The sequence below is a fragment of the Somniosus microcephalus genome, chromosome 4 (assembly GCF_052327205.1).
Source record: "Somniosus microcephalus isolate GS21.2 chromosome 4, FLI_Smic_1.0, whole genome shotgun sequence".
Classification (NCBI taxonomy): Eukaryota; Metazoa; Chordata; class Chondrichthyes; order Squaliformes; family Somniosidae; genus Somniosus; species Somniosus microcephalus.
Genome location: NC_140990.1, coordinates 27,556,004 through 27,581,771, shown reverse-complemented (window position 1 = coordinate 27,581,771; position 25,768 = coordinate 27,556,004). Strand labels below are relative to the sequence as shown.

The 25,768-nt window shown below is 46.1% G+C and overlaps 1 pseudogene; it reads left to right on the top strand.

Moving 5' to 3' along the window:
• Window positions 1–898: 898 nt before the first annotated feature.
• Window positions 899–25,768, top strand: part of LOC147118453 (uncharacterized) — a 113,417-nt pseudogene continuing 88,547 nt past the window's right edge.

Below are 25,768 nucleotides of genomic sequence, written 5' to 3'. Positions count from 1 at the left end.
TTGCTTGAGATGCAAGCTCTTTCACAAGTGATCAGAGAGCGCACTTCTCTTTCAGGTACAAGCCTCACACAGAGCATTGGAAACAAGCACATGACCACAGACACCCGCACACACACACATACACACACACAAACCACACACTCAACACACAGACACAGACACACCCAAACACACACACAGCCACACACATACACACAGACGAATATACCAGAATAAACACAGGCGGGCACACAACGATTGATATCTTGTGGAGGTTATTGATGTATATTCAGTTGTGAATTGTTTGAGATGAATGAGGAACAGACTTGCTGCAACCTATTCTAGAATTGGATTCATTCCGTCTCTCAGCAATGTGCCAAAAGGTTTCCCAACAAATCAGACAAATCCTGAGCGTCATGTTGTGGAGATGCCGGTGTTGGACTGGGGTGGAGAAATGTAAGACGTCATGTGACAAGCTGCACCGGTCATCCCTGAGTCACGGGTTGTATATTTGTACTTTCTCGCCTCTCTTCCTGGACACAATCCGCACCGCCCCGTTCACTCGGTGCGATCTACCTGCTGCTGCCTTTAACTGATGAGTGCGGGTCCCTGAACGGTTAAAAACACAAATCTCACACTGGTTGGGCAGCAACTCGCCCACGTTCTGCTTTCAGTTGCAATAGGATCTAAATTCACTAAACAGGTGCAATCTGTGCGGTGGGGGCAGTAAAGGGAAATAGTTAATGTTGTTTTGGTACCAGTGCCGGAGGCTCCGATTAAAGGAACTGCTCACTGACCATTAGATCTACTCAATGCCGATATAAAGGGGAATATAGACGGCCGGAGGGACTTGAACTCAACGATACGGTAAATTATACAAACGCCACCTGTTATATGAATGAAATGGGGAATGACTGACATGTCGATGAGTATTAATTGTAACTATTCAACCTCCGACCCCAGCTATTACATCGAGCTTTATCGTCAGAGCCAGAACAAGGCCCCCACTGTCGAAATTCGAATACATTCCAATGTAAAGAAGGGAGTTAACGGCCGTTTCTCTGTCATTCTGGAAAAGTCGAAAACTGTCGCTGATTTCGCCCTGACTGAGCTGCAGCTCGCTGACAGCGCCGTGTATTACTGTGCACTGAGGCCCACAGTGAGAAGGGCCTCGGGACACCTCGTACAAAAACCGTGATCTGGGAGATCAGCTCAAAGGAGATACTTTAAACCCAACCACCAGGTGGCGCTGACAGAGCGCGGACTCCCAAAGCTGGTCACCTTACATCAACCAATACTGACCGACAATTCCTCAAATAAATTAACGTGAACATTATTTTTATTTCATATTTCTGCTCATTAATGTTAACCAATCCCTTACAATTGAATAATTTCACAAGTTAGTTAAGTGTAAATGAAATGTGCACCTGGTTTTAACCCACTTCCCTGATGAAGATTTCTGTGTCTATTGAATAACATAATAATTCTGCAATTCCTGTCGCGAGCCTGCTTGTCCCGAATTTGTAATGAATGTGAAAGTAACGCATTCCTTATAGAGAAACAGAGTTATATAATTTCCGAACGGGACGTTGTTATTGAATTCAGTTCCTCACAGGTGGATCCGACGCGTGACAACACCGCCCGCGGCAGCCCCGCCCAAAGCTTCCGTTTCCTGATCACGCTCTGACCCGCCTTGTCCGCCATGTGTTATTGGAGCCTCTGTTCCCTGTTTGGCATTGGTTTGGTCAACAGTGCAGTGGGGCGGGGATCTGTATTCCTGCGCCGACAGAGGATTTCCCAGACTATCAGGGACCATCATGCGGAATCATCTCGTCCCGCTCCTCGTCATTACTTCACTTCACAGAAATCACAGAAACCCCACAGTGCAGATAGAGGCCATTTCGGCCCATCGAGCCTGCACCGACACATATCCCACCCGATCCCCGTAACCCCTACACCAACACATGTCCCACCCTATCCCAGTAACCCCACGTATTTAATCCCCCTAACACTAAGGGTCAATTTATCATAGCCAATCAACCTAACCCGCACATCTTTGGACTGTGGGAGGAAACCGGAGCACCCGGAGAAAACCCACGCAAACACGGGGAGAATGTGCAAACTCCACACAGACAGTTGCTTCTCAGTAATTTTTTTCCTTCCCTGTGAAAAGCCATTCTCCCCATGACTGCTGTAAACCAGATGTTAATGTGGCAAAATGCTGTTGATGGTGATTACTATTACTATTATTTTATGTTAGAATGGAGCCTCCAAGACACAGTGGAACAGCCGGTCCCTGAAATGACGGTTGAAGAGGAAAGTAATATCACACTCACCTGCACATTGAAAACAGGCTATGCTGACCCTTCCATGTTCGGGTACAGTCACCACCCCGGTCAGCCTCTGCTGTACGTGGTTTATTACTATGCAGGGAAAATAAACCGGGGCCCCGGATTTACTGACAAAATATGAAATAATCCGATGAGACGGCGAATAACATCTGAGAGAGAGGGAGGTTAAGTGAGTTATGGCCTGGTGTAATATATGAGAAGTCACACAACACCAGGTTATAGTCCAACAGCTTTATTTGAAATCACAAGCTTTCGGAGCGCTGCTCCTATCACCGGATCGAAGGTAGATACTATGGGTATCTCTGCTTCATCATTAGGCGTATAGAGTTGTGGTGTAGGTTGTCCCATTTCGGATGACTCTATGATCTGGTCAGCATGGCACCTTATTATGCTTTCTCCAATGTCCACGGTATACATCAGCGGTCCTAGTCGTGTGCAAATAGTTCCAGGCTGCCATTTCTCGGTACGGTAGTCCCGGGCCAAAACTTGTTGACCTATCTGGAAGGTTCTAGTTGGCCTTTCATTCATGCCTTGAAATTGCCGGTTCTCTACGTCCCTTCTGATGTTTGGCTTGATCAAATCCAGCCTGCATCTTAGTCTTCTATTGAAAAACATCATGGCGGGAGTTTGGTTTGTAACCACATGTGTTGCATTCCTGTATGCAAACAAGAAGTTATCTACCTTATGCTGTAAATTTATGTCTTCATTACCCATGGCCTTTATGGCCTTCTTGAAGGTCTGGACAAACCTTTCAGCCAATCCATTGGTGGCGGCATGGTATGGGGCGGACGTGTAGTGCTTAACCCCATTGTTTTTTAAGAACTTCCTGAATTCGTCGGACACAAATTGCGGTCCATTATCAGAACAGATCTGTTCAGGCAGCCCATTCCTGGCAAATATGGTCCTTAATATTGTGATGGTTTTTTCCGTGGTGGTGGAGGACATCTTTATTACCTCTGGCCACTTGGAGTGTGCATCAACTGCGATTAAGAACATTGAGTCCATAAATGGACCAGCAAAGTCGATGTGTACCCTTTGCCATGGAGATGAGGGCCACTCCCATGGATGTAGAGGGGCTTGTGGTGGGGCTTTTTGGACCTTCTGGCATCCTAGACAGCCCTTGGTCATTTCTTCGATGTCTCCATCGATACCTGGCCACCACACAAATGCTCTGGCTAGGTTCTTCATTTTCACTCCACCCAGATGCCCCTCGTGAAGCTCCTTTAGCACTTTATCCTGGAGTTTGGATGGAATCACCACTCTGGATCCACACATCAAGGTTCCTCGGCACACTGACAGCTGTTCTCTACTTTGCGAGAATGCTGGCAACAGTGGTTTGCCATGTGCTGGCCATCCCTTCACTGTTAAATCGTAGACTCGTGAGAGAGTCGGGTCATTTCTCGTTTCCTTTTCAATGGTAGAATTTGTTACTGGTAGACATTCCACTATGGTTGAGAGGAACATCCCCACTGGGTCAACTGTAGGTGCCTCTTCTACCGTTGGCAACGGTAGACGTGATAAACTGTCAGCATTTCCATGCTGTTTTGATCCATTGGTATTCTATGTCATATTGGTGTGCCCCTAGGAAAAGGGACCACCTCTGTAGCCTTTGCACTGTCATAATGGGAACGCCCTTTTTAGGGTTGAATATGGAGACGAGGGGTTGATGGTCAGTCAACAAGGTAAATTTTTGTCCGTGTAGGTAATGGTTGAATTTCTTCACTCCCCATACCAGGCTGAGTGCTTCCCTGTCGATCTGGGCATAGTTACGCTCAGCTGAGTTCAATGAGCGTGACGCAAAAGCTATCGGCCGCTCCGAGCCATCAGGGAATCTATGCAATAATACCGCTCCTACGCCATAAGGGGATGCACCGCACGCCAGTCTGATTGGCAGTGATGGGTTGTAATGAGCCAAAACTTCCTTGGACGTGATCAATCCTTTGCATTTATGGAAGGCACGTTTACAGTCTTCGCTCCATTTCCAATTTACACCCGTTTGTAGCAGTTCATTAAGAGGGTGCAGAACAGTTGACAAGTTTGGTAAAAAATTATGATAGTAATTTATCAATCCCAGGAACGACCTTAATTGTGAGACATTTTCAGGTGCAGGGGCTTTTATGACCGCTTCAATTTTTTCAGGGGACTTATGCAACCCTTCTTCGTTAATTATGTGGGCAAAATATGACATTTGCTTCTGGAAAAATTCGCACTTGGGGCGATTTGCTCGTAGGCCCCGTTCTCTCAGCCTAGTGAGCACCTGCTCCAAATTGGCAAGGGGCTCGTTGTCGTTTTCTCCTGTTACAAGGATGTCGTCCAGGTAGCATTGAGTCCTCAGAATCCCTTGCAGGACTTGCTCCATAGCTCTTTGCCAGATAGCTGGAGCTGATGCTACTCCGAAAACCAGTCGATTGTACTGGTACAGGCCTTTGTGTGTGTTTATTGTGAGATACTTTTTAGAGGCCTCCTCAACTTGCATCTGTAGATATGCCTGTGCCAAGTCAATTTTGGTGAAACGTTTCCCTCCTGATAGTGAGGCGAAAATATCTTCTATCCTCGGAAGAGGATACTGTACCATGTGAAGGACCGGGTTTACAGTCACCTTGAAGTCCCCACAGATGCGAAATTTTCTCTGTTTTTCAGCTTTATCATTATTCAACATTTTCTTCATGACCGGGACGATGGGTGTTGCCCACTCGCTCCAATCTATTTTGGACAGTACGCCTGCCTTTTCCAAATTCTCCTGCTCTGCCTCGACTGCTGGACGAATTGCGTATGGCACCGGCCTTGCCTTAAAAAACTTGGGAATTGCCGCATCTTCCACTTTTATTGAGGCGGTGATGCCATTCAAGGTTCCTAGTTCCTGTTGAAACACTTCTTTGGCGTTGGCCAAGATGTCTTTTAATCGTTCAGGTACGACGTCATCATCATTTTTTTTCTTACTGGTCACCGCCAGTGCCTGAATGGAGTGCCAGTCTAAACGTATCTTCCTGATCCATTCACGTCCCAACAGCGGTGGACCACCATCTTGCAGAATGTATAAATACAACTTCTGTATTTCCTTGCCATTGTATACAACAGGCACCCTTATTTTCCCTCTGGGGTATACTTTCTTCCCCGTATATGTTTTCAAGATAATGGATGTGTCTTTCAAAGATATATGCGTAAATAGCCGCTCGTAATCCCGTCGACTTATGACGGTCAGAGCTGATCCTCTATCTAGCTCCATTTTAACTGGGGACCCCGCTATCGTGAGGGTAACCCAAATGGTCTGGTAATCTTCTTTGGCAATTACATTATGTAATTTGAGACAGCTTAGTCTCTTGTTTCCGGAGTCGCTATCACTCTTCTGGACTTCGGAGCTGCTGTCCGTCATCATTTGTACCTTTCTGTACTTTTCCTCATTGATTTTTTTTCTGTCAGTGGATTTTTTGTTTCCAGATCGGCATACACGTGCAATGTGTCCCATCTTTCCGCATTGCCTGCATGCTTTATCCTTGAACCAGCAGCCCCTCTGGTCATGGGTGGATCTGCCGCAGCGGTAACATCTCTCAAAACCCTGTGTCATTTCATGGGTGCCGAAGTCCTGTGGCTTTTGCTGTATCTCTGCAGCTCCTCTTGCTGCTGCTTCATATGATACAGCCACACTGAAAGCCTTGTCCAGTGTTAAATCTTTCTCAGAAAGTAGCCTTTTCTGTGTTCCTTCACTTAGGAGACCGCAGACAAATTTGTCTCGAAGAGAATCTGCCAGTCCTGTACGAATTGGCAGTGCTTTGACAGCTTTCTTAATTCGGTGAGGTAATCAGCGTTACTTTCATTCTTGCGCTGATTCCTCCTGAAGAATTTGAATCATTCCGCTATCAGCAGCGGTGTTGGGTTTAAGTGCTCCTGTAGGGTATCATCAATCTCTTTAAAATTCTTGTCCATCGGTTTGGCTAGAGTGTTTAAGTTTCGTTACAGCCCGTATGTCCTTGCGCCCATTAGATTTAGAAGTACCGATGCCTTTTTATCATCCTCTATTTCATTCGCTGTGCAATATACTGCCACTTTTTCCACATATGTGGTCCAATCCTCTACATCACTATCGAAAGCAGTAATATTGCCAGTCTTAGGCATCCTGAAAAAAAAATGGCGCCTCCCGCGCTTTCCCTTCTTCCCTGCTGAGAAAAAATGGTGCCTCCCGCGCTTTCCCGCCGCTGCCGCTGCTGACAACGCTGTTCTCCGTGGTTTTTATTTATACAGATATTTTTAATAGTTGGAGACTCATTCCCGCCGGACTCTCTGTGACTTTTCCCTCCCTCTGCTTTGTCCGAACGCCGACCTGCTTTGCAGCGCTGGCCGTCTCCCGAGTGCTCCACCCTCCGTCTCTGTTTGCCTCCGCCTTCGCTGCTCGGCCCCGCTGCAGAGCCAGCCGATCGAGCCCCAGCCCGCCGCCCAGGAAGGATTATTGCAGTACCTGCCACCAGCCCAGCTAGCTGGTGAAACCAGAGTTTTTTCTTTTTTTTTTCCTTCGACCTTCGTCTGAGGAATCGATCTCCTTGAGGTGCTGCCGAATTGCAGGTAAGTCCGTTTCCAATTCGTCACCACTGTTGTATCCGTGTGTTAATGGAGACACGGAATGCAGGAGTTGGTTTAACAGGTGTTTACTGAACAAAGTCTGGAGGTGAACTAAAAGATACAAGACACTATACAGGCTTATATAGCCCGAGTGGCCACTACCGGCATTACAGTACACAGGGGCTCTTAAAGGCACATACACCACATCTAGTGTAATATAAACAGAGACAGGGTCTAGTGTAATATAAACAGAGACAGGGCCTAGTGTAATATAAAGAGAGACAGGGTCTAGTGTAATATAAACAGAGACAGGGTCTAGTGTAATATAAACAGAGACAGGGTCTAGTGTAATATAAACAGGGACAGGGTCTGGTGTAATATAAACAGAGACAGAGTCTAGTGTAATATAAATAGAGACAGGGTCTAGTGTAATATAAACAGAGACAGGGTCTAGTGTAATATAAACAGAGACAGGGTCTAGTGTAACATAAACAGAGACAGGGCCTAGTGTAATATAAACAGAGACAGGGTCTAGTGTAACATAAACAGAGACAGAGTCTAGTGTAATATAAACAGAGACAGGGTCTAGTGTAATATAAACAGAGACAGGGTCTAGTGTAACATAAACAGAGACAGGGCCTAGTGTAATATAAACAGATACAGGGTTTAGTGTAATACAATCAGAGACAGGGTCTAGTGTAACATAAACAGAGACAGGGTCTAGTGTAATATAAACAGAGACAGGGTCTAATGTAATATAAACAGAGACAGGGTCTAGTGTAATATAAACAGAGACAGGGTCTAGTGTAATATAAACTGAGACAGGGTCTAGTGTAATACAAACAGAGACAGGGCCTAGTGTAATATAAACAGATACAGGGTTTAGTGTAATACAATCAGAGACAGGGTCTAGTGTAACATAAACAGAGACAGGGTCTAGTGTAATATAAACAGATACAGGGTCTAGTGTAATATAAACAGAGACAGGGTCTAGTGTAACATAAACAGAGACAGGGTCTAGTGTAATATAAACAGAGACAGGGTCTAATGTAATATAAACAGAGACAGGGTCTAGTGTAATATAAACAGAGACAGGGTCTAGTGTAATATAAACTGAGACAGGGTCTAGTGTAATATAAACAGAGACAGGGTTTAGTGTAATATAAACAGAGACGGGGTCTAGTGTAATATAAACAGAGACAGGGTCTAGTGTAATATAAACTGAGACAGGGCCTAGTGTAATATAAACAGAGACAGGGTCTAATGTAATATAAACAGAGACAGGGTCTAGTGTAATACAAACAGAGAGAGGGTCTAGTGTAATATAAACTGAGACAGAGTCTAGTGTAATATAAACAGAGACAGAGTCTAGTGTAATATAAACAGAGACAGGGCCTAGTGTAATATAAACAGAGACAGGGTCTAGTGTAATATAAACAGAGACAGGGCCTAGTGCAGCAATATCTGGCGCCGTGCTTAGCATAATAGGGCAGCACGGTGGCATAGTGGTTAGCACTGTTGCCTCACAGTGCCAGAGACCCGGGGTCGAATCCGGCCTCGGGCGACTGTCTGTGTGGCGTTTGCACATTCTCCCCGTGTTTGCGTGGGCTTTCTCCGGGTGCTCCGGTTTCCTCCCACAGTCCAAAGATGTGCGGGTTAGGTTGATTGGCTATGATAAATTGACCCTTAGCGTTAGGGGGATTAAATAGGTGGGGTTACAGGGATAGGGTGGGATATGTGTTGGTGTTACGGTGATCGGGTGGGATATGTGTCGGTGCAGGCTCGATGGGCCGAAATGGCCTCTATCTGCACTGTGGTGTTTCTGTGATTCTGTGAATACCAAAAAAGACAGGAGATAGTGCAGTAATAACTGAGACAGTGTCTGGTGTGATATAAATACAGGTATGGCCTTGTGTAGTAATAAAAGTGACAGGATGTAATGTAATATAAACAGAGACAGAGACTACTGCAGTAAAACTGAGATGGGGCCTAGAGTAATAAAAACAGAGACAGGGTCTAGTGTAATATAAACAGTGACAGGGCCGAGTGTAATAAAAACAGAGACAGGGTCTAGTGTAATATAAACAGAGACAGGGTCTAGTGTAATATAAATAGAGACAGGGTCTAGTGTAATATAAACAAAGACAGGGTCTAGTGTAATATAAACAGAGACAGGGTCTAGTTTAATATAAGCAGAGACAGTGTCTCGTGTAATATAAACAGAGACAGGGTCTAGTGTAATATAAACAGAGATAGGGCCCAGTGTAATATAAATAGAGACAGAGGCTAGTGTAATATAAACAGTGACAGCGTCTAGTATAGTAATAACAGAGACAGCGTCTAGTGTAATATAAACAGAGACAGCGTCTAGTATAGTAATAACAGAGACAGCGTCTAGTGTAATATAAACAGAGACAGGGCCTTGTGTAATATTAACAGAGTCATGGTCCAGTGCAGCAAATACTGAGACATGGTCTGGAGTAATATGAACAGAGACACGGTATAGTGCAGTAATAAATGAGACAGGGCCTAGTGTTGTAAACATGGAGACAGTGTCTAGTGCAGTTATAACTGAGACAGGGCCTACTGTAATATAAACAGAGACTGGGTCCTTTGCAGTAATAAATGAGATAGGATCTAGTTTAATATAAACAGAGACATGGTCTAATGCAGTAATAACTGAGACAAGGCCTAGTGTAATATAAACAGAGACTGGTCTTCCAGTAATAACTGAGACAGGGCCATTGTAATTTAAACAGAGACATGGTCCAGTGTAATAAAAATAGAGACAGGGTCTAGTGTAATATAAACAGACACAGGGTCTAGTGTAATATAAACAGTGACAGGGCCTCGTGTAATATAAACAGAGACAGGGTCTAGTGTAACATATACAGAGACAGGGTCTAGTGTAATATAAACAGTGACAGGGTCTAGTGTAATATAAACAGAGACAGGGTCTAGTGTAACATATACAGAGACAGGGTCTAGTGTAATATAAACAGAGACGGGGCCTAGTGCAGTAACAACTGAGACAGGCCCCATTGTATGATCTAGGCAACTGTCTGTTTATGACGCAATATGGAAACATTTTGGATTGAAGAATTGTTACCTTCCTTCATCGGACATCACAGTGACTTTAGGCCACGATATACAGTGACACCGAGGTTTCGTTGTCAGTCTCCCGTGCCGTAACACCTGCAGTTTATGTGTGGCTCTGCCCTAAATACACCGCCTAGTGCGGTGTTAAGACATAGAAGTATTTCCTGGTGTCCCCAGCTGTCACCTGTGAAACCGTTAAACTGACGGCTCTCCAAGTGTTGGCCAAAGATGTGGTGCTGTACCGCCATCCAGTGGCGAATGGAGATAACTGGAATCCTGTCTGTGAAACATTGTTTCTCAATTTATTAATGAATACTGCTACGTGGTTATACAGGATTATTATTATGCCATTTATTATTGTGATTATTTTGTTATTATTACTGTAACTGCTGCCATTTTATTGCTTGGCTTTTATTATCGTGGCTATTTGATATTAATTCTGAGATTTCATGTCTCAGTTTTCTGAATTTTCCAAGCCAGTAACACAAAACTTGTTCATTTGCATAAACTAAATGAACTTCACGTTAATAATTCCACAACTGGTAATTTTAGATTGTTAATTTCGTGAAAATTGAATGTTTTTCTACATTTCTAATAATGCAATATGGAGTTCAATCCTAATTAAGTAACTCCTTGAATCAAAGATGATTCATATTTTGGTGCAGAGGATGAATCTGAATGTTGAATCAAAACCGTATATATTCCTCATCAAGGTAATTTTTTATAGCAATATTGCGCATCAAACACTCCCAGTCAGGAACAACATAGGTTAAATACAAGTAAAGTTCCCTCTACACTGTCCCATCAAACAGTCCCAGGGCAGGTACAGCACGGGGTGGATACAATGTAAAGCTCCCTCTACACTGTCCCATCAATCACTACCTGAACAGATACAGATCGGGTTAGAAACAGAGTAAAGCTCCCTCTAAACTGTCCCATCAAACACTCCCAGGACAGGTACCGCACGGTTAGATAGAGAGAAAAGCTCCCTCCGCACTGTCCCATCAAACATTCTCAGGGCAGGCACAGCATGGCTTAAATACAGAGTAAAGCTCCCTCTACACTGTCCCATAAAACACTCCCAGGGCATGTACAGCACGGGTTAGATACACAGAAAAGCTCCTCTACACTGTCCCATCAAACACTCGCAGGGCAAGTACAACACGGGTGAAATGCAGAGTAAAGCTCCCTCTACAGTGCCCCATCAAACACTCCCAGGATAGGTACAGCACGGGTTAGATACAGAGTAAAGCTGCGTCTACACTGTCCGATCAAACATTCCCAGGGCAGGTACAGCACGGGTTAGATACAGAGTAAAGCTCCCTCTGCACTGTCCCATCAAACACTCCCAGGGTAGGTATAGCACGGGTTAGATACAGAGTAAAGCCCCCTCTACACTGTCCCATCAAATACTCCAAGGGCAGGAACAGCAGGGGTTAGATACAGAGTAAAGCTCCCTCTACACAGTCCCATCAAACACTCACAGGGCAGGTACAGCAAGGGTTAGATACAGAGTAAAGTTCCCTCTACACCATCCCATTGAACATTCCCAGGGCAGGTAAAGCACGGAGTGTATACAATGTAAAGCTCCCTCTACACTGACCCATCAAACATTCCCAGGACAGGCACACCACGGGTTAGATACAGAGTAAAGCTCCCTCTACACTGTCCCATCAATCACTCCCTGAACAGATACAGATCGGCTTAGAAACAGAGTAAAGCTCCCTCTACACTGTCCCATCAAACACTGTCAGGGCAGGCACAGTACGGGTTAGATACAGAGTAAATTTCCTTCTACACTGTCCCATTAAACACTCCCAGGATAGTTACACCACGGGTTAGATACAGAGTAAAGCTCCCTCAACACTGTCCCATCAAACACTCCCAGGGCTGGTGCAGTACGGGAGATATAATCGAGAAGTTCCGGCAGGATCAGGGCCGATTATGGGTGAAATTGTGAAAAAAATGAACTTGTATTTCCAAATTAACAATAAACCTTATTTTTATTTAAGTAAATGGCTCTGATGATGTACTTTGCTCATTTTAATTATTTTGTTACTGATTCTACTTTTGTCGCTCTGGCTTCTAAAACCCATGGGCCGGGAGTCTCCTCGGCCCCCGCGTTGAGTGAGTTCTTGTCCAAGCTCCTCACCTCGCTGTTTCACAGTGTCTCACCGCACTGTAATACAGCGCGGCATCTGACAGGCGAGCCGTGTTAATGGTGTGAGTGGTGGAGCCTTTCTCACGGTCCACAGATACTTTAAACCTGCCCTCAACACTTTCCTAACTCAATGTGGAGCTGAGATACTCGGGAGCCTGATTGGAGAACTGGCGGTAGCAGAATACGTACTCATTTGTAGCGTAAGTAGCTTTGTGATGAAGCGGAATGGTTTGTCCTTCAGTTCCCCGATAAACCGATATTTGGAATGTCTCCGAGTGACACAGAACAGCTGCCAAACCAAGAACAAGAATTAACATAATGATACATACAAGGAGAATGAAACACAGTGAGTGGATACAGACAGAATGATTCTATCTATCTATTTCTCTATCTATCTATCTATCTATCTATCTCTCTATCTATCTCTCTATCTATCTCTCTATCTATCTCTCTATCTCTCTATCTATCTCTCTATCTATCTATTTCTCTATCTCTCTCTACCTATCTATCTATCTATCGATCTATCTATCTATAGAAGCAGAGATCTTTGTCTATCCATCTATTTACTCTGTATGTTGTACAACAAAACATAGAAAATCTTTTCGATTCACTGAAACTGTAGTTATATTTAAAAGATGTTGTAACTTTATCCAGATGGAAGTTTGAAGACGGGAAACTAATATTTCTGACTGTCACCGGCATTTCTAATGTACTTGATTTGAAGAAAGGTTAAGGGTGCAGCGGAGACACGGCAGCAAACAGGATATTGTGCAGCTGGAGCCGCTCTTTGCCTCACTGTGTCCCCACCGCACAGTGATACACTCCGGCGTCTCTGGCCGAGGTGCCGTCTATAGAGATAGTGTTGGACTTCTTCACTCGGTCAAAAGACAGTTTGTAGCGTCCTGTAGTCTTATTCCCCTGGTATATGGGCCGATAAATGTCGGCGCCCCCGTCAGTGCTTGTCTGTACCAGACTACGGTATCCGCAGTACCAACGGAGAGCCGGCAGTCCAGTTCAGCCCGTTCCACTTCCCGAGACACCACCTGCTCAGCGGGTGAGATCCGATCCTCACACCGAACGGCTGTGAACAAAACAAACTCACTCAACGACCACAAGCTATTAAGAGATTAATGAAACAAGGCGTCTGAGCTGATAAATGAACTCACAGCACATCAACAGCACCAGGGCTCCAACTGGAAACAGGTCTTTGCGGAGGTTCCTGTTCATGACGATGAAGGTGAACAAAAGGCGGATCAATCAGTGTCTGATTTCCAGACTAGACTTTGCTGCCGAGTCCCGGACTTTCAATGGTTGGGAGGAGGAGGAGAGGGGAGAGCTTCACTTTCACCCCGTACAGTGTGAGACTGATGGGCGACATTCTCAGCAATCGGCCTATGTTGTCCCCTGACGTCATTCACAGTCCCAATCGGGGATTGGCTGTCTGTCAAACCAGAGACCCCTTGAATCGTCACTGGGAAGGAATTCCACTGGTCGCTCTGTGTAACGACAGATTAAATTGTTCAGGTAGATTTGATTTCTGTCATATTTCTATCTCAAATGGTCATCGTGGTTTTAGAATCATAGAATTTTACAGCATCATCGGCTTCTTCCAAACTTTCTGTATCTGAACCTATAAATCTTTCTCCTTCTTTACTCATTTAAATGAATATTTACCTCATATTTACTCCCCTTATCCGTCCTCTTTATAGTTACCGTGACGTCCGTCCGGCCTTTGGTCTCGATGCTTTCGTTGTATAAAACAAACGGAAACGGAAATTTTTGATTATCCTTTCAGTCCGATATCAATGTGAAAGCGCCTGGCAGACAGGCCCGCCACCTGGTGGTGGCTTCGGGAAATGCGTATTTGTCGAATTTGTCAAACTAAGTATTCACTCTCTGAATTATTTGTATTTTGTTCCTATTTATTTTACTGTGAACAGGATGCTTACTGCAGGGAGAAATTAAACCACAATGGAGCTAATATTGTAGTAACTTACATTTTCATTTATTTCATTTGAAGTGACACAAAATAATAAAACGGAAAACGCCATAAAATGTTATATTAAGTTTTTAAAAAATTCATTCTATGGATGTCAAGGCGTCGCTGGCAAGGCCGGCATTTATTGGCCATCACTAGTTGCCCTGACGACTGTCTGTAGCTCCCTAAGTGAGTATTTAATAATATGCCACCACCCTATTTGATGTATCCCAGTGAAATCACGGTTACTGGGTAGCCCAGTCCCTCAGGGATTCCTACAAGTGCGTCCATTCAAACGGGCGACACCATTAACCATTTCTTTAACCCTGTAAACCTTTGTTAGGTGACACTAAACGGCAATACTGCAATTCTGAATGTTTGTTTTCTAAAGGGAGACTCAAGATGTTAAGGATGACAGTCCTGATCTCGATGACAGGATGTCTCACCGTTTGACCCAAAGTGAGTGTTCGCACAGTAATACACCCCAGAGTCTGGAGCCGCGGTTTCCCGGACACCGAAAATATTATAACTCCTCCTTCTGTCAAGAAACAAATCGAACCCTCCGCTCCCGTCAGCTGCATTACCCTGATAAGCGGAGATTGTAAATTCCGGTGCCCGGCCCGGTATTTGCCGGTACCACAAAAGTCTATCGCTGCTCCTGGTGGTCGCACCGCACCGGATTGGAACCGATTGTCCCTCCACCGCCGTCACCTGCTCGGTTTGGGAAATCCTTTCCTCACCACGGACCCCTGTTAATACAAGGCAAACTGGCAACACGCTCAATAGGTTTATTTTACAATCCAGTCTTCATTCAGAATAGTCACATGAAAATAAAAAGGTGTCGGTCCCAATTCGATGCATGGTATATCAGAATATTGGTTCTGAAATTCCCGCGATATCGATTGCATGAAAATCCATCTGTATCATGAATCAATTCGGTAACCGATTTTTTAATTTGTCAGCGACTGGCAAAGACGGTTGCCTCTTATATCTTTGTTCCTCAGCATCCAATTATCAGACGGCTGACGTGTTTCTCACCGACACAACCGATATTCGGGCTGATCGGACTTTGTAAACGTCAAAAGCGATTGGTGTCTGTTCACTCTGGTGGGGGAAATCGGTTTCTTGCAATGACTCCGAAGCCAACCTTTCACCCTCTGGGACTCTGTATTAAAATATAGCCTCGACAATGGGGATAGGGGTCTCCTTTTCTGGTGGGGTGAGCAGTCTGTCAGACAGATCAATTGATAAGGTACCCGGGGCTATCGAATACAAGGGAGCACTGAACATTAGCAGTCCCGTTGAATGGACTCACCCACCGAGAGAGAAAAAAATACAGACCATTATGGTCGATGAAAGTTAATCTCGAAAAAAGTGTGAAGTATTGTACATGAGAAGGGGCAATGAAAAACATACATACTTCATGAGTGGTGTTGAAATAGCTACGGGTGAATTTGAAAGGGGGCTGGTAGTCTAAAGAAGAGAGACCGGACAGGCTGGGGTTGTATTCCTTAGAGCAGAGAAGGCTGGCGGGGGACAGGATTGAGGTGTAGCAAATTATGAGGGGCATAGATAGGGTAGATAGAAAGGAACTTTTCCCCTTAGTAGAGGGGTCAATAACCAGGTGGCATAGATTCAAGGTAAGGGGCAGGAGGTTTAGAGGGGATTTGAGGAAAATCGTTTTCACCCAGAGGGTGGTTGGAATCTGAAACTCACCCACAACATTCAAGAAGCATTTAGATGAGCACTTGAAATGCCATAGCATACATGGCTATGGGCCAAGTGCTGGAAAATGGGATGAGAATAGACAGGGCTTGATCGCCAGCGCGGACACGATGGGCCGAATGGCCTCTTTCTGTGCTGGATAACTCTGTGACTCTATGACATGTGCAGGGAATGCAGTGGAGAATACATAAAATACTCGCCAGGATCTGGGGTCACTTTACAAGGAATGTTCACATTCACAGGGTGAAACGGATTTAATATCTGTTGGCGCCGTTTGTTTAATTGCATCATTCAGCCGTACAATTCACGGGCAGTACATGTATAAGGAAATTACTTCAACAATAGTGTACCCTTTGGGAACTATGTAACTCCGCTTCTCTATCAGAACAGTATTACCCCCAGGCTCGCGAAAGGATTTGCAGTTATTATATTAGCTACAAACATCTTCATCACTGAGCTGGGATTAAACTACGTGGGTGGAAACAGATGTTGGATAATATAACAAAAGTCCAACCAATTACGAATTGTAATTATTAATGAGAAATGTATTTAATTCGAAACTGTCAACTGGAGGTGACAAGCTCATTTACAGTCAAGTAATGTGTTTATTACAGTGTTAGTGACGATATAACATCAATGAACAGAAATCTAAGATTGAAAAGGAATTTCTTGTTAATTTATATTTAAAAGAATGTCAGTCTGTATTGGTTGATGCAACGTGACCTGCGGGTGGGAAGCAGCTGCCTGTCAGCGCCACCTGGTGGCCGGGTTTAAGTGGTCCTCTTTGAGCTGATCACAGAACATTGTTCACTTTTTGTGTTCTCTCCGCTCCCATTTGATTCATGATGATGCGTTGATGCTCTGACGCATTCGCTATACCCCTTCCCCAATCCCCATCAATGCTGAGCTTCCCTCACAGGTTCACTTTTTGAGACCAAGATACCGTGTGTAACGGGCACAGTGTGCTGTTGGGCTCAGATTGACACACAACAGCTCTGCCTCCTCCAGGAGCCTCTCTCGGCCTGTATTTGCCGACAGTCACTTTACACAAATCGATAGGATCTGACATGAAACTGAGCTTCACTTTAGTGATTACCTCCCTGGATTTCTTACTCTCCCCTCAGTGTAGGTGTGGTCACAATCTCTGTCTATCGGGAATATTTTACATTTTATATGCATTTTTTATTGTTTATTTATTAATATTTTATGTTATGTTATCTTGTATTATATTACATTCTAAAATTCTATTATATTAATTACATTGTCTTAATTATATATTATATTACATACTCGTCCCAGGAGCCACTGGCAGTGAGGAGGTATCGCAGTCTCCTGAGTCAGTCGTTGTTACCGAGGGAGACATTGCATCCTTGACCTGTTCCATTATAGTCGTAGGACGGATGCTACAATGATACAGACAATTCCCGGGGCGAACTGTGCAGCAACTGGCGACCGGTACCAGCGATCAGAGCAGGATCACGGCTCGCTTCAGTTCAGTAGAGAAGCGCAGTGCTCTGAATGTTAGTGACGTTCCAGTGACAGACACCGCCGCCTATTTCTGTGCAGCAAGAGACCGTAAAAAACCTGCCGGGGTCGGGGCGCTGATCGGTCGTATCCTGTGCCGTTGTCAGAGCGGTGGGGGTTTATAACACTGTCCCTGGGAGCACCCCTCAGTCTCCCAGTAGCTGGAGTCTGCTCCTGATCTGGGTTTACTCTTTAATATCAGACGCACGGGTCAACAGGTTAAAACACTTCTGCTATTCTCTGTCGAACTCTAAGCCAGGCACCATGTGCTCGCCATGTTCCTTACTGATAATAATGGTCGTGCTGCCCAGTGAGTCTGTGATTAAATGGTCAATGTGTGTTTCATGGGTTATATTCGCTCCCAGACTTTCGCACATTCTGTGTTTTGTTACAGAAACGAGTGGCGCAGACTCAGTGTCCCAGGAACCTCCCAGAGATGTCGGGGAACATAGGGTCTAATGAGAGGGAGGAACTGAATGAAATCAGTATTTGTAGGGAAATGGTGTTAAGGAAATTGACGGGATTGAAGGACGATAAATCCCCAGGGCCCGATGGCCTACATCCCAGGGTACTTAAGGAAGTGGCCCTAGAAATAGTAGATGCATTACTGGTCATCTTCCAAAATTCTATAGACTCTGGAACAGTTCCCTTGGATTGGAGGGTAGCTAATGTAACCCCACTATTCAAAAACGGTGGTAGAGAGAAAACGGGGAATTATAGACCGGTAAGCCTGAAATCAGTAGTGGGGAAAAAGCTAGAGTCCATTATAAAAGATGTAATAGCAGAGCACTTGGAAAACAGTGACAGGATCGGACAAAGTCAACATGGGTTTACAAAAGGTAAATTGTGCTTGACTAATCTGGAATTTTTTGAGGATGTAACTGGTAGAAAAGATAAGGGAGAACCAGTGGATGTGGTGTATTTGGACTTGCAGAAGGCTTTTGATAAGGTCCCGCATAAGAGATTAGCGCGTAAAGTTAAAGCACATGGGATTGGGGGCAAGGTACTGACTTGGATAGAGAACTGGCTGGCAGACAGGAAGCAAAGAGTTGCAATAAACGACTCTTTTTCTGAGTGGCAGGCAGTGACTAGTGGGGTACCACAGGGATCGGTCCTAGGACCCCAGCTATTCACAATATATATTAATGATCTAGATGAGGGAACTAGATGTAATATCTCCAAGTTTGCAGACGACACAAAGCTGGGTGAACATGTGTGCTGTGAGGAGGATGCCGAGAAACTCCAGTATGATTTGAACAGGTTGGGTGATTGGGCAGATGCATGGCAGATGCAGAATAATATGGATAAATGCGAGGTTATCCACTTTGGTGGCAAAAACAGGAAGGCAGATTATTATCTGAATGGCAATAGATTGGGAGAAGGGGAAGTGCAACGAGACCTGGGTGTCCTTGTGCACCAGTCGCTGAAGGTAAGCATGCAGGTGCAGCAGGTGGTTAAGAAGGCAAATGGTATGTTGGCCTTCATAGCGAGAGGGTTTGAGTACAGGAACAAGGATGTCTTGCTACAGTTGTACAGGGCCTTGGTGAGACCACATCTTGAGTATTGTGTGCAGTTTTGGTCGCCTTATCTGAGGAAGGATATTCTTGCCATGGAAGGAGTTCAGCGAAGATTCACCAGGCTGATACCTGGGATGGCAGGAATGACGTATGAGGAGAGATTGGGTCGATTGGGCTTGTACTCGCTGGAGTTTAGAAGAATGAGAGGGGAGCTCATCGAAACCTATAAAATTCTGGCAGGACTGGACGTACGAGATGCAGGGAGGATGTTCCCGATGGTCACAGAACCAGGGGTCACAGTCTAAGGATAAGGGGTAGGCTTTTTATGACAGAAATGAGGAGGAATTTCTTCACCCAGAGAGTGGTGAACCTGTGGAATTCTCTACCACAGAAGGCAGTAGAGGCTAATTCATTAAATATATTCAAGAAGGAGTTGGATATATTTTTGGAGCTAAAGGGATTAAGGGATATGGGGAGAAGGAAGGGACAGGGTACTGAATTTGGATGATCAGCCATGATCTCATTGAATGGCGGAGCAGGCTTGAGGGGCCAAATGGCCTACTCCTGCTCCTATATTCTATGTTTCTATGTTTAATGCCCTGATCTCTGACACCGCCGTGTATTAATGTGCCATCAGCCCACACCGCTGCTGAGATATTGGGGATCCCGTACAAAACCCAGACTGAGAATTCCAGTTAGTTCTCTCCAGAAGACGATCTCACACCGATAAACAGAAGCAATAATTCAGCCTCCACAGTGAGAGTCAGAGAGACTTTCTTAAAAGGCCAATAAAACACACTCGGAGCAGCGGGAGCAGAGGAGGAGCAGCTGGGTATAAAAACCCACGACCAGCGAGGCCCGAGAGCACTCGGAGCAGCGGGAGCAGAGGAGGAGCAGCTGGGTATAAAAACCCACGACCAGCGAGGCCCGAGAGCACTCGGAGCAGCGGGAGCAGAGGAGGAGCAGCTGGGTATAAAAACCCACGACCAGCGAGGCCCGAGAGCACTCGGAGCAGCGGGAGCAGAGGAGCAGCAGCCGGGTATAAAAACCCACGACCAGCGAGGCCCGAGAGCACTCGGAGCAGCGGGAGCAGAGGAGGAGCAGCTGGGTATAAAAACCCACGACCAGCGAGGCCCGAGAGCACTCGGAGCAGCGGGAGCAGAGGAGCAGCAGCTGGGTATAAAAACCCACGACCAGCGAGGCCCGAGAGCACTCGGAGCAGCGGGAGCAGAGGAGGAGCAGCCGGGTATAAAAACCCACGACCAGCGAGGCCCGAGAGCACTCGGAGCAGCAGGAGCAGAGGAGGAGCAGCCGGGTATAAAAACCCACGACCAGCGAGGCCCGAGAGCACTCGGAGCAGCGGGAGCAGAGGAGGAGCAGCCGGGTATAAAAACCCATGACCAGCGAGGCCCGAGAGCACTCGGAGCAGCGGGAGCAGAGGAGGAGCAGCCGGGTATAAAAACCCACGACCAGCGAGGCCCGAGAGCACTCGGAGCAGCGGGAGCAGAGGAGGAGCAGCCGGGTATAAATACCCACGACCAGCGAGGCCCGAGAGCACTCGGAGCAGCGGGAGCAGAGGAGGAGCAGCTGGGTATAAAAACCCACGACCAGCGAGGCCCGAGAGCACTCGGAGCAGCGGGAGCAGAGGAGGAGCAGCCGGGTATAAAAACCCACGACCAGCGAGGCCCGAGAGCACTCGGAGCAGCGGGAGCAGAGGAGGAGCAGCCGGGTATAAAAACCCACGACCAGCGAGGCCCGAGAGCACTCGGAGCAGCGGGAGCAGAGGAGCAGCAGCCGGGTATAAAAACCCACGACCAGCGAGGCTTACCAACTCCGCAGCGGGGAGAGAGGTAAAAAATAGTCAGTGTGTGACGTCACCAGGGAGCAGGTAAGTGATTGGTTGGTGAGTATTTCTCTTTTTTAAACTTTAACTCTGTAGTTTATCGTTACTAGGGTCTTTTTTGGTGTAGCAGGTACTGTTGGTAGACTATACAAGAGCCTTAGAGATATCTTTAATTGGTGATAGTAAATTAATTTAAATTAATTAAGGGGAAAGTCATGCCAGGAGAGCCCAGCCCCGTGATGTGCTCCTCCTGCTCCATGTGGGAATTCAGGGGCACTGCCCCTGGTGACTACGTGTGCAGGAAATGCATCCATCTGCAGCTATTAGCAGACCGCATTGAGGAGCTGGAGCTGCGGGTGGATGGGTTGTGGAGCATTCACGAGGCTGAGAAGTTCGTGGATAGCACGTTTAGTGAGTTGGTCACACCGCAGGGAAGGGCTGCACAGGAAGAAAGGAAATGGGTGACCACCAGGCGGAGCAATAGAAGTAGGCAGGTAGTGCAGGAAACCCCTGTGACCACTCCCCTCTCAAACAAGTATACCGTTTTGGATACTGTTGGGGGGAATGACTCACCAGGGGAAGGCAGCAGCAGCCAGCTTCCTGCCACTGGGGGCGCTCCTGCTGCCCAGGAGGGGAGGAAAAAGAGTGGGAGAGCAATAGTCGTAGGGGATTCTATAGTAAGGGGAACAGATAGGCGTTTCTGTGGCCGTAGACGTGAATCCAGGATGGTTTGTTGCCTCCCTGGTGCCAGGGTCAAGGATGTCACTGAGCGGCTGCAGGGCATTCTGGAGGGGGAGGGTGAACAGCCAGAGGTCGTGGTCCACATTGGTACCAACGACATAGGTAAAAAGAGGGATGAGGTCCTGCAGCAAGAATTTAGGGAGCTAGGGGCAAGATTAAGGAGCAGGACCTCAAAGGTTGTAATCTCTGGATTACTCCCGGTGCCACGTGCTAGTGAGTATAGGAATAGGAGGATAGAACAGATGAATGCGTGGCTAAAGGGATGGTGCAGGAGGGAGGGCTTTAGTTTCCTGGATCACTGGGTCTGCTTCTGGGAAAGGTGGGACTTGTACAAGTCGGACGGTTTACACCTGAACCAGAGGGGAACCAATATCCTTGCGGGGAGGTTTGCTAGCACTGCTGGGGGGGGTTTAAACTAATTCGGCAGGGGGATGGGATACAGAGTGGAGCTATAGTAGGGGGTGATGTACAGCCAAATAAGGAGGAAAAAACAAGTCAGCAGGGAAGGCAGAGCAAAGATGTGAAGGCAAAAGGGAATATGGCAGGGCTGGAAGGCATTTATTTTAATGCAAGGAGTCTTGCAAATAAGGTGGATGAACTGAAGTTGTTGTTGAACACATGGGAGTACGATATTGTTGCTATCACGGAGACATGGTTGAGGGAGGGTCAGGACTGGCAGCTAAATATTCCAGGGTATAGAATCTTCAGGCGAGACAGAGGGGGGTGTAAAAGGGGAGGGGGTGTTGCAATATTAATTAAGGAGTCTATTACTGCTGTAAGGAGGGATGATATATTAGCGGGTTCCTCTAATGAGGCCATATGGGTAGAACTTAAAAACAAAAAGGGGTCAAGCACCTTGCTGGGAGTGTACTATAGGCCCCCAAACAGTCAGGGGGAGATAGAGGAACAGATATGCAGGCAGATATCAGAAAAGTGTGAAAATAATACGGTAGTAATAGTGGGGGATTTCAACTTCCCCAATATAAATTGGGATAGTCAGAGTGTGAAAGGCTTGGAGGGAGCAGAATTCTTAAAGTGCATCCAGGAAAGCTTTTTGAGCCAACATGTAGAAAGTCCTACAAGAGAGGGGGTGGTACTGGACCTAATTCTAGGGAATGTAGCCGGGCAGGTGGTGGAAGTGTCTGTAGGAGAGCATTTTGGCGATAGTGACCACAATTCGGTGAGATTTAAGGTGGTCATGGAAAAAGACAAAGACGGCCCGGAAATCAGGGTTCTAAATTGGGGGAAGGCCGATTTTAATAAGATAAGACAGGATCTGGCAAAAGTGGACTGGGAGCAGCTACTTATAGGAAAATCCACATCAAAACAGTGGGAGGCTTTCAGAAGGGAAATAGAGAGAGTACAACACCAACATGTTCCTGTAAAGGTCAAGGGTGGGACCAACAAGCAAAGGGAACCTTGGATGACAAAGGATATACAAAAATGCATTAGGAAAAAAAGGGGGGCTTTTGGCAGTTACAAAAGACAAAAGATGGTGGAAGCCCTAGAGGAGTATAGGAGGTGCAGGGGCATACTTCAAAAGGAAATTAGGAGGGCGAGGAGGGGCCATGAAATAACACTGGCGAGCAAAATAAAGGAAAATCCTAAGATGTTTTATAAGTATATTAAGGGCAAGAGGATAACCAGGGAAAGGGTAGGGCCCATTAGGGACCAAAGTGGCAAGCTGTGTGTAGAGCCAGATGAAGTAGGTGGGGTTTTAAATGAATTTTTTGCCTCAGTGTTCACTATGGAGAAAGACGATGTAGATATAGAAGTCAGGCAAGGGGACTGTGACATACTTGAACATATTAGCATCGAGAGGGAGGAGGTACTAGCGGTTTTAGCAGGCCAAAAAGTGGATAAATCCCCAGGCCCGGACGAGATGTGTCCCAGGCTGTTGTGTGAGGCAAAGGAGGAGATTGCAGGGGCTCTGACACAAATTTTCGGAACCTCTCTGGCCACAGGGGATGTACCAGAGGACTGGAGAACAGCTAATGTAGTACCATTATTCAAGAAGGGTAGCAGGGATAAACCAGGGAATTACACGCCAGTGAGCCTAACATCTGTGGTAGGGAAATTATTGGAAAAAATTCTGAGGGACAAAATTAGTCTCCACTTGGAGAGGCAAGGATTAATCGGGGATAGTCAGCATGGCTTTGTCAAGGGTAAATCATGTCTGACCAATCTGATTGAATTTTTCGAGGGGGTGACTAGGTGTGTGGATGAGGGAAATGCTGTGGATGTGGTTTACATGGACTTCAGTAAAGCTTTTGACAAGGTCCCGCATAGGAGACTGGTCAAGAAGGTAAGAGCCCATGGGATCCAGGGGGCCTTGGCGCGTTGGATCCTAAACTGGCTGAGTGGCAGGAGGCAGAGGGTGATGGTCGAAGGTTGCTTTTGTGACTGGAAGCCTGTGTCCAGTGGGGTACCTCAGGGATCGGTGCTGGGTCCCTTGCTGTTTGTGATCTACATTAATGATTTGGATGAGAATGTAAAGGGTATGATCAGTAAGTTCGCGGATGACACGAAAATTGGTGGGGTGGTAAATTGCGAGGAGGAAAGCCTCAGGCTACAGGACAATATTAACGGGTTGGTCAGATGGGCGGAAAAGTGGCAAATGGAATTTAACCCAGAAAAGTGCGAGGTGATGCATTTTGGACGGACAAATAAGGCAAGGGAATACACAATGAGTGGTAGGACCCTAGGAAGTACAGAGGGTCAGAGGGACCTTGGTGTACATGTACAAAATTCCCTGAAGGCAGCGGAACAGGTAGATAAGGTGGTTAAAAAGGCTTATGGGATACTTGCCTTCATTAGCAGAGGCATAGAATATAAGAGCAGGGAGGTTATGATAGAGCTGTACAAAACGCTGGTGAGGCCACAGCTGGAGTACTGTGTGCAGTTCTGGTCGCCTCACTATAGGAAGGATGTGATTGCTTTGGAGAGGGTGCAGAGAAGATTCACCAGGATGTTACCTGGGATGGAGCGCCTCAGCTATGAAGAGAGACTGGACAGGCTGGGGTTGTTTTCCTTGGAGCAAAGAAGGCTGAGGGGGGACCTGATTGAGGTGTACAAAATGATGAGGGGCATAGATAGGGTAGATAAAGAGGAACTTTTCCCCTTAGTAGGGGGGTCAATAACAAGCGGGCACAGATTCAGGGTAAGGGGCAGGAGATTTAGGGGGGATTTGAGGAGGAACTTTTTCACCCAGAGGGTGGTTGGAAGCTGGAACTCACTGCCTGAAAGGGTGGTAGAGGCAGGAACCCTCACAACATTCAAGAAGCATTTGGATGAGCACTTGAAATGCCATTGCATACAAGGCTATGGACCAAATGCTGGAAAATGGGATTAGACTGGACAGGGAGGGACGGGCGGCGCAAACACGATGGGCCGAAGGGCCTCTTTCTGTGCTGTAAAACTCTATGACTCTATGACTCTATGACTCTATGACAATACACAAGAACTGGTGAGGTCCACCGGCGGAATTATATTTGTTGGTGATTTCAACTATCATTTATATTAAAAATACATTTCGCAACTGCATCTGTGCCTCTTTAAGTCACGTTTTGTCTTTCGATGCCCTTTCCGTGCCCGCCTGTCCCTTTTCATCCCCTGGCTCCACTCTTTATTCACAATGGAATTTATTTCCATCTTCCAGTCTTTAGTTTTACGATGTAAAACCTTTGCTGCTGCTCGGTATATTAATTCAGAACCGCTCCAACGCAGCTTCCCATAACCAGGAACTGCAGACAAGTCAGTGAATAAAGACAGGATTCTTGGCACCCTGTCCACCGACATCCGAACAGTTCTCAGAATATCCACCAGAGGGCATCAGGTCACAATGTTCCTTTTATGTATCAGACCACCGGCAGAGAGTTAAATGCTGTTTCTGCAACGATTGTGTAAATTTTGGAATGACTTGAAGATTAATATTTGAAATCCTCAACGGACTGGTTCGGCACATAGACAATAATCATCAGAAAAAGACATCCATCATATTGAAGGATTGGTTTCTGATACCACCCAGTGGGAAGGGTGTGGAAGATAGTGAAATAAATATCAAAATGTGAGCGAAAGACACAGCCTGAGATTCGATTCCTGAAGCCATTAACTGTACCGATGGCGGAGGTCGATGTTAAAGGGATGAAAGACAAAACGAAAACCGCCTGTACGTTGTTTATTTTTCTGCGCCACGTCCTTTTCTAATATGAGTGAAAGTGGTAAGGACAGTTTTCACGCCCTGCTGGTGTTGATCACTTGTTAACGAGAACCAGCCCACCACCTCACCCTGGGGGT